The following is an 11,435-nucleotide window of genomic DNA, read 5'->3' on the forward strand; positions in this document are numbered from 1 at the left end:
CTGGCTATGCCCCTGCTGAGGAGGCAGTAAGTGCTTCCATTCTAATTGCAGAAGATGCAGAAAGAACATGTGCTAAATGCAGGGGACATGCTGGACATGCCCGAACATTTAAAACACAGCCTGTGCATGTGCCTATCAACGTGGGCTACCATTAAGATGTATTATTTTACAACTAACTCATGCTGTTGTAAAAAAGGTCCCATTTTATGCAAGGAGACCTGGTTACTAATAATGGGTTAACAGTAAAATAGCACATCTCAACCATAGTCCACATTGATAACATCCCCCCTAAAGTATGGTAAGTGCAAAAAGTTACCACACCTTGGTAAACGGACACCTTAGGGCAAAAAGTGAAGTGGAGGAATAGCCTCATTCTAGAGAAGTGAGCTGAGAAGAAGGGGAGCTGCATTCAAATCCCACTTCAGCTGATCGTGATCATGGGCAAGTTACTTAATCCTCCATTGCCTAAGGAACAAACTCAGGGCCATTTTACTAAAGAATAAGGAAGATCTTTCTAACAGGATACATTCTCAAATACTAAGCCCAGATTTACAACATAAAAGTTGGGCATTTCTTTTCCTGCATATTGTGCACTAATATTCTTATTAGGGAAAGGGGATAGGATTTGATATACAGCCTTTCTGTGGTTATGAACAAAGTGGTTTACATATTATATGTAGCAGGGGCGTAGCCAGACAACAAATTTTGGGTGGGCCTAGGCAAGAACTGGATGGGCACCAAGTGTTCTTCCCCCTTCCAACCACCACTCAAAAAAATATTTCAGCTGGCGGGAAAATGGTTCTTTCCACCTTGGCAGTATGCAGCAGGCATGCGCTGAAAACTGAGCGTGTGCAGGTGCCAGTATTGTGGAGAGTAGCGTTTTTGTTACCATCAGGGGGAAGTCTTCAGCTGGCTGAGCTTGAGATCCCCATCAGCTACCGCTAAATGTGTGCTACTGTTGGGTGGGCCTGAGTACTAAATGGGTGGGTCCCGGCCCACCTATGGCTACGCCACTGATATACAGGTACTTAATTTGTACTTGGGGCCATAGGAGCCAACTTTTCAGAATTATTGGGGGTGCTAATCTCAGTGCAAATAACCCCTCCCTGGACACATACAAGGAATTTGCTTGGTGTTGGGGCTTAGCACCCCCAATAATTTTGAAAAGTTGGCTCCTATGGCTTACATATACAGGTACTTATTTGTACCTGGAGCAATGGAGGGTTAAGTGACTTGCCCAGAGTCACAGGGAGTGCCTGTGCCTGAAGTGGGAATCGAACTCAGTTCCCCAGGACCAGCGTCCACCACCCTAACCACTAGGCCACTCCTCCACTTGGGGATGGTTGGGGAGCGGGCATGGTTGGGGAACGGGCATGCTTGCACTAACCAGCTAAAGTGTTACAATCACTGTTCCCTCTAAGCTGAGCGGGAGTCCTCCAACTGCATTGCTGCCAGTAGGAGGTGGTGTTTCAATATTGTGTTTTCAATGGCTAGAGGCAGGCAGGCTCCCTAGAGTCCTACAGAGCTTGCCTGTTCCTCACTATTGAAAATGTGATAGTGAAATAGCTCCATCCACTGGCAGAACTGTAGGGGGAGGACTCTCACTCAGCTTAGAGGGAACAGTGGTTATACTTAGTGTGTAGTAACTGGCTCATGCAGAGTTAATGCAGGAACACTTAGCTAAGTGCTTCCATTTCAACTTTTTGCAGGTACCATACGTTAATGAGAACATTAGTGTATGACCTGCAACTGAAAAATAAAAAGCCTTTTAAAATTCCTAAAATGATTCACATTTGGGGAAATTATATTTGTGGAAATCTGGAGAGGAAATGATTCTTTTATCTGCACACTAGACTTCCATAAAGGGAAGAAACAGAATCCTTCTATTAAGGAATCACCCAAGTTTTGATTCATTTGAAATTTTTTGATAACGGTGCTTCTTTGAGCAGGAAACCAACATTTAAATGATGAGTTCTATCACTTTTCACTTTTCCGTCTTTACATTTTTCTTCTTTGCACATTTTTAATATGGTAAGAGATCTTTTTATTAAGCTGTGGTAAAAAGTGGCCTTAGCGCACCCTTACACAGGTCTTTCCCACGCACTAAGACCATTTTTACCTCAGCCCTAAAATGACTGATTTTCTTTGTATTAATGGCCATGTGCTAATGTTGCCTTTAATAGCCTTTTTACTAAGCTGCAGTAAAAGGGGGCCTGTGCTAGCGCCAATTTGTGTTTTTGACACGTGCTGAGGCCCCCTTTTACTACAGCATGTAAAAGGCTGTCTTTTTTTCTCAAAAAGAAATGGTCATATGGTAAGTGAATCACTTGCTGCGTGGCCATTTTGGGAGGAACACTTAACCGCCTCCCATTGAGGTGGTGGTAAGGGCTCCTGCGCTAACCCGGTGGTAACCGGACAGTGTGTGACACTGCCCAATTACCGCTGCTTCAGAAGTAGAAAATATTTTTGTAGCCCCGGAAATGGCGTGTGCTGTGGGTGGAACTAAATTGGTGCATGATAACACTTCCGCTCTCTGCTTTCTACTAATTTACTACATGTGGCATTAAATCACAATACAATGCCAGCTTGAAAGCAACAGATAGTTAGTGTTACCATGCCAGTTTTAACACTAGTTAGTACATATTCACTTAGGTAACTCCTGACAAACAGTTCTGTAGTCCTGAAAATGCAGAGATATAGAATCATTCACTATAAGGAAAGCGTTTATTCATTACTTCTATTTTGAGTGAGTGTAAAATATGACTTCTTGTGAGCTGCTGTTAATAGAAGAATTGTGTTTCTACAACATTGTAAACAAGGGAGATATTTAATTCACATGCCAGGTATTTCACAGACACACATCTCCAGGAAAGTCAAAGTGCCTGAGGGATTAAAAGGGGTTGCAAATCCTGTGGAATCCAGTGCTGACAGATTTGCTTATTAAAAAGTGTAGCTTTCTGCAAGGACTACCATTGATAGCTCTGATGCTCCAAGACTTCAGAAGGAGCAAGCACAATCAGAAGACTGTCCTGACTCAGGGACAGTGAGGCAAAGGGACAATTCTAATTTGTCCAAACGTATATCTAATTCCACAGAACAAAGTTAGCAAAGAGAGATGAGCAGAATCCATAAATTATTGTTCTTTCACCAAGGTCTTGATGAAGAGATAGGCCAAAGCACAGTTCTGGCTTTGTAGAGTAACTTGAGATGCACCCATCAAGATTTTAAGAAATCCGCCTCCTGGGCATGCTGTGTCCCTTGTTTCTTGTTTAATGGGATTATTCCTTTTTGTACTAGGAAGATAACATCAATGTCTTTCAGTATCTCTATAAACTATTCCTGAAGACAGAAAAAAAAAAAGAATAATTCAAGTGTCTTGGCTTGTAGTAGAATGGAACTTCAGTTAGAAAGCCAAACTGAAATTCAACATATCAGACTCTAAATAAGCTCAAATTCCAAATTTTTGTACAGGAATAATTATGATAACAGCTCCACAAAAGTATTTTGTAAGGAATTTTAAAAACTGACCCTTTCTGGTCAGTGTCATTAGATAGCCTTCAGCAAACTATAGAACCCATGGCACCCATAAATCTTAAGAAATTATCGTTAAGAAAGAAGTTTTAAATGAAATGAAATTATGTAAGACAATACACGGAAAAGAGCTGCAACCATGGGACCTGAATAATGGTGTTGTTTCTTCCTATACTAAATTTACAAAAAAAAATTAAATGCATGAGACCTATGTTTTCTTTCTATAGAAAATATCATTATAATGTTAGCATCATGTCATAAACAGGGCCCCAATGCTCCTACAACTTGTCCTATTTCAAAACTTATTCATTTCAAAACAAAAACACAAGTATAAATGTACACATATCATTCCCCATAACAATATCAATTTTTCTTCCTGTAGTATTGGCCATTTCCTGTAAGATGGTGTTGGTTTAAGTAATTATTAGCACCATATTTCCACATTCATCATGGTTTATCATGAATTATTGCGATACTGTTGAGATCAGGCTACAAAAATTTCTGTTTAACAAGCTGCAAAATATTGAAGATGTGACAGTGAAGATGTTGAGTTGAAGTAGCCCTGGGATAGGGAACATCTCTACTGCTTGTTCAATTACAATGGTTGTGTATCGGCCAAGGTCAAGGTTAAAATTTTTGGATCGATATTCAGCCGGTGGTGCTCAGCGTTTTGATGACCACCGCCAGAGTTATGATTGGAAATTCAATGCTGTGCCATGTCTGAGTTCTGGCATTGAATTTCCAGGTTTCCGAATCCAGCTACACCATAGCCCAGTGGTTCCCAAACCTGGTGCTAGAGGCACCCCAGCCACTCAAGTTTTCAGGATATCCACAATGAATATTCATGAGAGATTTGCATGCTGTGGAGGCAGTGTGATATATCGGCACTTAACCAGCTATGGGCACCGCATAAAGATAGGGTTGATTTTTATGTGGTCCTGTTTACGCAGCGACCTTGGCCAGTTAAGTGTTAAATATCTGCACTTAACTGGCCAAGTGCAAACTCGACCCTTGAAAGCCCCCAAAACAGCCAGTTTTGCTTTAAGTGCTAACTGGTCATTTTCAATGTCACTAACTGGTTAAGCGCCACTGACAATGGCCGGTTAGCCCCAAACAGGTGATGTTAACTGACCAGGAGTCATTTCTGGCTGGTTAAATCACTTTGAATATTGACCCCTTTGTGATTGATGTTTTAGACACTTAGGGGTCATTTTACCAAGATATGGGATAAAAGGCCCTGCATTAGCGGCGGGGTCATTTTTCCTGTGCACCAAGGCCATTTTTATTGCAGCTGGTAAAAAGACCCCAGGCGCACATGGCCATGCGGTAAGAAAACTCTTACCGCATGGCCATGCAATGGGAAACCCACTGAGGTGGCAATAAGGGCTCCCGTGTTAATCCATCAGTAACTGGGCAGTGCTTGGCGATGCCTGTTTTCTGCCGTGTTACCACCGTGCAAGCCATTTCCAGAGGTTTTCTTTTTCTCCCAGAAATGGCATATGCTCTGGGTGGGACTACCGCTGGTGACCGCATTAGGCCAGCGATAGTCCTGGAAGAGTAAGCAGTAAGCCTGCATTGGGCTTACCGCTGCTCTGTAAAATAGCCCCTTAGGCCTCTATTTACAAAGCCATGCTAGCAGCTGCCATGCGATAATACCAACACAACCCATTCAAAGAGAATGGGCTGTGTTGATACTAGCGTACTGCCAGCCGCTAGCGCGGCTTTGTAAGCAAGGGGGGCTTAAGTTCATTGGACTGGATTATCAGGGGGGCAGCATTCTTTGTAGACTGGCACCACAGATATCCCAGCAGAGCAGTGGGGCACCCTAGGGGGCGCTGCAGTGGACCCCACATAAAAGATCCCTGGTATACATTTCATCATTACCCCCTTATATTGTATGGGGAACCCTCCAAAACCCACTAAAAACCTACTGCATCCAACTGTACATCACTACAATAGCCCTTATGGCTGCAGGTGTCACCTATATGTGGGTACAGTAGATTTTTGGTGGGTTGTGGATGGCTCACACTTTCCACCACAATCGGAACAATTAGAATGAAATATGGGTCTGGATTCCCTTCTCTACAGTGCACCGCACCAACCACTAGGCTACTCCAGGGACCTGCTTGCTACTCTAATAGGGCTGGCCATAACATCTGAAGCTGTCATAGAAGTTGTTTCTTTTACATCTTTGGAGGGTGGGAGGGGGGTCAATGACCACTGGGAGAGTAAGGGGGAGGTCATGTCTTATTACCTCCAGTGGTCATATAGGGCACTTTTTTGTGACTGAATTAGGTCTAGACCAAAATGTCTAATTTTTAGTCCTGGATGTTTTGACGTTGTTCCATTATGGCTGAAAAACATCTAAGTTTTAGGAACACCCAAATCCCAGCCTCAACATGCCCCTGAATACTCCTCTGCGTTTTGGACATACTGCATAGAAAAAAATTGTTTGGAAAATATCAATTTGGACATTTTGGTTAAAAAAAAATCCATCTGCTGCTTTGTGCCATTTTTTGGGACATTTTTTTCTTTCGAAAATGAGCCCCTAAATATAATTCAGCAATCCATTTTCACTGTCACCAGTCCCACTCTCTGGGATAATCATCTATTAGATTTGAGACTAGAAACCTCTCTCTAGAGGTTTAAGAATGGTTTCAAAACACACCTAATTCATGAAATGTTTCATTCCTGAGCTCACGATGATAGGCCTTTATTTAAGATGGGAGGTATAGGAGTGGCCATGATCTGGAATCCATAATAGAAAGAGCTCTGCTATTGATTTTGCTTTCTTACAGAAATTGTATTTTATTCTAGCTTGCTTTCTTTTTCTTCTCTCTTCTAAACATAATCTCCTATACAGTATTTTATCTCTTAATTAGGTGCCATTGTAAACCACCCAGATGGCTTATCTATAAGCAATAGATCAAATAAATATGAAACTTGAATACTAAACAAGAAACTCTTGTGTTATGGCTGACAGTTCTGTACTGCACCATCAAACATCTTTATGGGGGCAATTAATATGGCTATAGTGCAATTTCTTATTTTCCTTCAGTAAACTTGTATAATCTGCATCACTAGAGACCTTTGGATCCTTTTACTAAGTTCTATACTTCTCACAGTAGAGGATATATTGAAATTGTCAGAGTAGAGTGGACTGAGTAATTTTGTTCTTATACCACCCTTCAGGAATGACTACAGAGGAAAAATTCAATTACCCCAATATTGATTGGGTGACTCTCTGATCAGGACATGCTAAAGAGGTCATGTTTCTAGTTGTTGTAAATTACAGCTTCATGAAGCCACCTGTCTATTGTTGAGGAAAGTGTGAGGTTTTAATTGTGATTATTTTACAATCGTTTTAATATTATATTGTGGGTTGCTATATCACATAGAGGCCCTTTCACTAAAGTACAGTAAGCTTTTGCACCTACCACACTTTAACATCAAAAATGAGTATGTGGTAAGTGAAAGGTTGTGTAGCAATTGTTAAGATGTGCCTAAAATGTCCTCTATAGTTACTGCACCAAAATGTTCTTTACTGTGTATTGACTGTTTTTCCAAGTAGCATGGATTGCTGTGATGACTCTTTTTTCAACCCATGCCCATTCTTCACCCATAACCTGCTGAATGCAGTGTAAATTAGCATGCATTGTCATTCCACCATGGTAACAATGAGACTAGGAGACTAGGCATCTAGATGGCAGATGAAATTTAATGCCAAGAATTGCAAAATAATACAAATAGGAAAGAATAATGCCTACGGGTATGAACTTTAGGAGCTTATGTTATAAAATGGGGCATAGGGAAGATTTTATTTTTTTTACATTTGTACCCTGCGCTTTCCCACTCATGGCAGGCTCAATGCAGCTTACATATTGTATATAGGTACTTATTTGTACTTGGGGCAATGGAGGGTTAAGTGACTTGCCCAGAGTCACAAGGAGCTGCCTGTGCCTGAAGTGGGACTTGAACTCAATTCCTCAGGACCAAAGTCCACCACCCTAACCACTAGGCCACTCCTCCACTAGATGCATGTGTAATTCCTAAAAGCTGCACATTAAGTGCAATTAAATCCAATTAACTCCATGAAGACAGAGAGTAGATGAATATCCCTTAGCCAGCTTGGTGGTAACTTTGGCAAACAGTTTTGAAAGAGATAGACTGCTACGGTTAGTGGCTAGCAGATAGCCAGTTATATCGGCTGACATAACCGGCTATCTGCTGATTTTCAGCCCCACTTTAGCAGCTATATTTGACCGCGTGAATATGTGGGATACTTTTGGCCAGTTAGAAGATAGCCGGCTAAGTTTCTAATATCAACATAGCCAGTTATCTTCTAACTGGCCAAAAATAAACTGGATATTCAATGCCAGTCACCAGAAACAGCCCGGCATTGAATATCTAAGTTTAGTGGTGACCCACAATGATTTAACAGGCCAGAAACAGCTTGTTCACAGCTATGTGGTCATTTTCAACAACACTTAACCAGTTATCTTCACTGAATATGACTGGTTAGCACCGAATTAAAAAGTGGCTAACTTGCGAGCATTCCAGGGGCAGAGTTGGGTTACATGTTGATATTCAGCTCCTCACCACATAAGTGCACCACTTAAATTGGGCCACAGTCCTATAAGTGGTTTGGCTTATGCGGTCAAGGGTTGAATATTGACTTAACCAAATATGTGTTAGCCAGCTCAAAATACCCGGATATTCAGTGTTGAAGCCCGGACAGGGTGCAACATTGGATATCCAGGAATAATACCAGAGGTGGGCAGCAAAATGCTCACCATTGTCAGATGAATATTGGAGGGTAAGTGTTTTGGGAACCTAAGCATCTTACTACTTTCTTAGCTACTAGGAGCTCTCTGCTGGCATCTACCCCAACTGAAGGTTTTCAGTAATGGGGTTTGTAATGTAGTCTGCTCATTAAAAACCTGGATCTTTTCCTAGATTAGTTAAGTGATACTTTTTCCTCCCCCACCCCCCCATTATTGTAAGAATTGGAACTCCAAGTATTGTGGATATGAACTGAAAAAATTGTATTTAATTTTTTTGTCGGTATATATTTTTTAAATATATTTTTGTACTTATTTGATTCAGTTTTTCTGTACATGATTTGCTTGAATGTTAAATTTGACATTTCTTAAATAAAAAACAACAGTCGGAAGTAAATTTCAGGAGCCAATTGAGAGTTACTCAACCATATGTAAAGTGAAAGGAGAAAAGACAGCTACCTAATCATTCTTAATCCAGGAGTCCCAATGAGTCCAGAGGAGAGGTGTACATGAGTAAGAGGAGAGATTTAAGCATTTAGAATAAAAGGCACTAAAAGGATGATTGAGAGTCAGAAAGTCCAGAACTGACAACGTAAGTCCAAAGGATGCGTGGCCCTGGAGAGTGAGAGAACAAGAAACAATATCTTTATCTTATTTTTGCACTTGTATGCTATGAAACTACAACTGAAATTATGATTATTGATCTACTACTACTACTCAAAATTTCTAAAGCACTACCAGACTTACGCAGCGCTGTACAGTCAAACATGAAGAGAGACAGTCCCTGCTCAAAAGAGCTTACAATCTAAAGGATCTGGTTTTCTTTGATGAACCTGATTCCAGTAAAATATTTTTAATTGAAATAGTACACCTGTGTCTGATCTGTCTCTTGAAATAATGAATCACATACCTGGGATCCTAGAAAATTAGCTCTAAAATTGAATGAACTCCCTGTCCAAGAGCTACACATAGGAGGGGGTTTTACTAATACAACAGGAAACATTCTAGATGTGATAACTTGTCTTGATAAATCAGAGCTGAGTTACAAACAATTACAGTAGATATTTCTCCATCCAAGATGGCTTACATTCTAAATTTTGTACCTGAGGCAATGAAAGGTTAAGGAATTTGCCAGTGGTTACATAGGGCATCTTTTATTAAAGATTAGTGCATGTTATATGCTCCAGGACAAATTTTAGTCACATGTCTGTGAGACATACAGGATTTTTACCCTGGATTCCCTGGTTCTTAGCCCACTGCTTTAAGCTCTAGATTACTCTCCAGTCCACATTATGTTTATGCCAACAGAATGTAGTTAATATTAACTGAAATCACAATAATCCATTAAAGACTGTCTTCAGGATTCAATAATTATCCCTTTGCTTAGAGCCTGAATTAAATCTCAGGGCTGATGCATATTTCATACATAAAATGAATTTATACTCTGGAAAAGGCCAAATTATCCAACCAGATTAGCTGAATCAGCCCTTCCAGGTAGATAAGGACTTTCTGAGTAATACAAATGGTGCAACCTTAGAGTTTAAATTATTCCCTCAATCCCTTGGTCATTTATTTAATAAGGAATTTATCTGAATTCTTTCTGAGGTTAAAAAAGGAAATGAATCTTATACATTGACTTTTACCATTTGAAGAGGCAGAAAACTTGGCCAGCCCAAGTAAGTTTATATATTCAGAACTGCAATTTGCCAAGTCATTTATATCTGAAAATTCCCATCACTCACCCGGGGGGGATGTAGTGGTTGGGTTAGTTATGTGAGTGGTTTGAGTGGTGTAGATGTCTTTCTTGTTGATGTTGAATGCTTGAAAACTAAAACAAAAAAAAGTTATGCATACTTTTAGTTACACATAGGGGAGGCATTTTTGGAGACGTCTTAGGTGGGATTGGAAATTAACACATATTGGACATGATTTACTAAGCTTTTTTCTCACAGGCACAGCATCAGAAAGAATCCTTACAGCCTTATTTTCGAAAGTGATGGGCGCCCAGATTTTGACCCAAATCGGGAGATAGGCACCCATAAGTACATAAGTACATAAGTAGTGCCATACTGGGAAAGACCAAAGGTCCATCTAGCCCAGCATCCTGTCACCGACAGTGGCCAATCCAGGTCAAGGGCACCTGGCACGCTCCCCAAACGTAAAAACATTCCAGACAAGTTATACCTAAAAATGCGGAATTTTTCCAAGTCCATTTAATAGCGGTCTATGGACTTGTCCTTTAGGAATCTATCTAACCCCTTTTTAAACTCCGTCAAGCTAACCGCCCGTACCACGTTCTCCGGCAACGAATTCCATCTGGCAAAGGCGCCCAAATCGGTATAATTGAAAGCCGATTTTGGTTGTCCTCAACTGCAATCTGTCACAAAAACAGGCAAAGTTGATGGGGGTGTGTCGGAGGCATGGTGAAGGCGGGACTGGGGCGTGTTTAGCAGCCGAGGAGAGATGGGCGGCTTTGGCCGATAATCGAAAAAAGAAAGGCGTTTTTAGCGCGAATTTGGGTCATTTTTATTGGACCCTTTTTTTTCACGAACAAGTCCCAAAAAAGTGCCTAAATGACCACATGACCACCGGAGGGAATCGGGGATGATCACCCCTGACTCCCCCAGTGGTCACTAACCGCCCTCCCAGCATAAAAAAAACAACTTTAACAACTTTGTTTTCCAGCCTGTATGCCAGCCTCAAATGCCATACTCAGCTCCATCACAGCAGTATGCAGGTCCCTGGAGCAGTTGTTAGTGGGTGCAGTGGAATTCACCCAGGTGGACCCAGGCCCAACCCCCACACCTGTTACACTTATGGTGGTAAATGGGAGCCCTCCAAACCGCCCCCAAAATCCACTGTACCCACATGTAGGTGCCCCCCTTCACCCATACATGCTATGGTAATGGTGTAGAGTTGTGGGCAGTGGGTTTGGGGGGATTTGAGGGGCTCAGCACCCAAGGGATGGGAGCTATGGACTTAGGAGGTATTTAATGTTTTTTCTAATTGTTACAAGTGCCCCCTAGGGTGCCCGGTTGGTGTTCTGGCATGTGAGGGGGACCAGTGCACTATGAATCCTGGCCCCTCCCACGACCCAATGCCTTGGATTTGTTCGTTTTTGAG

General features: G+C 41.4%; 1 long non-coding RNA gene across 1 annotated transcript; it reads right to left on the minus strand.

The window, feature by feature from the left end:
- Positions 1-2,784: 2,784 nt before the first annotated feature.
- On the minus strand, positions 2,785-10,122 carry LOC115464845. Its single transcript, XR_003941277.1, has 3 exons — positions 10,055-10,122; positions 8,772-8,927; positions 2,785-3,339 (listed from the first exon to the last, which is right to left on the minus strand). It is a non-coding gene; the product is annotated as an uncharacterized LOC115464845 (long non-coding RNA).
- Between the last annotated feature and the right edge of the window lie 1,313 nt (positions 10,123-11,435).

The sequence above is a fragment of the Microcaecilia unicolor genome, chromosome 3 (genome assembly GCF_901765095.1).
Source record: "Microcaecilia unicolor chromosome 3, aMicUni1.1, whole genome shotgun sequence".
NCBI lineage: Eukaryota > Metazoa > Chordata > Amphibia > Gymnophiona > Siphonopidae > Microcaecilia > Microcaecilia unicolor.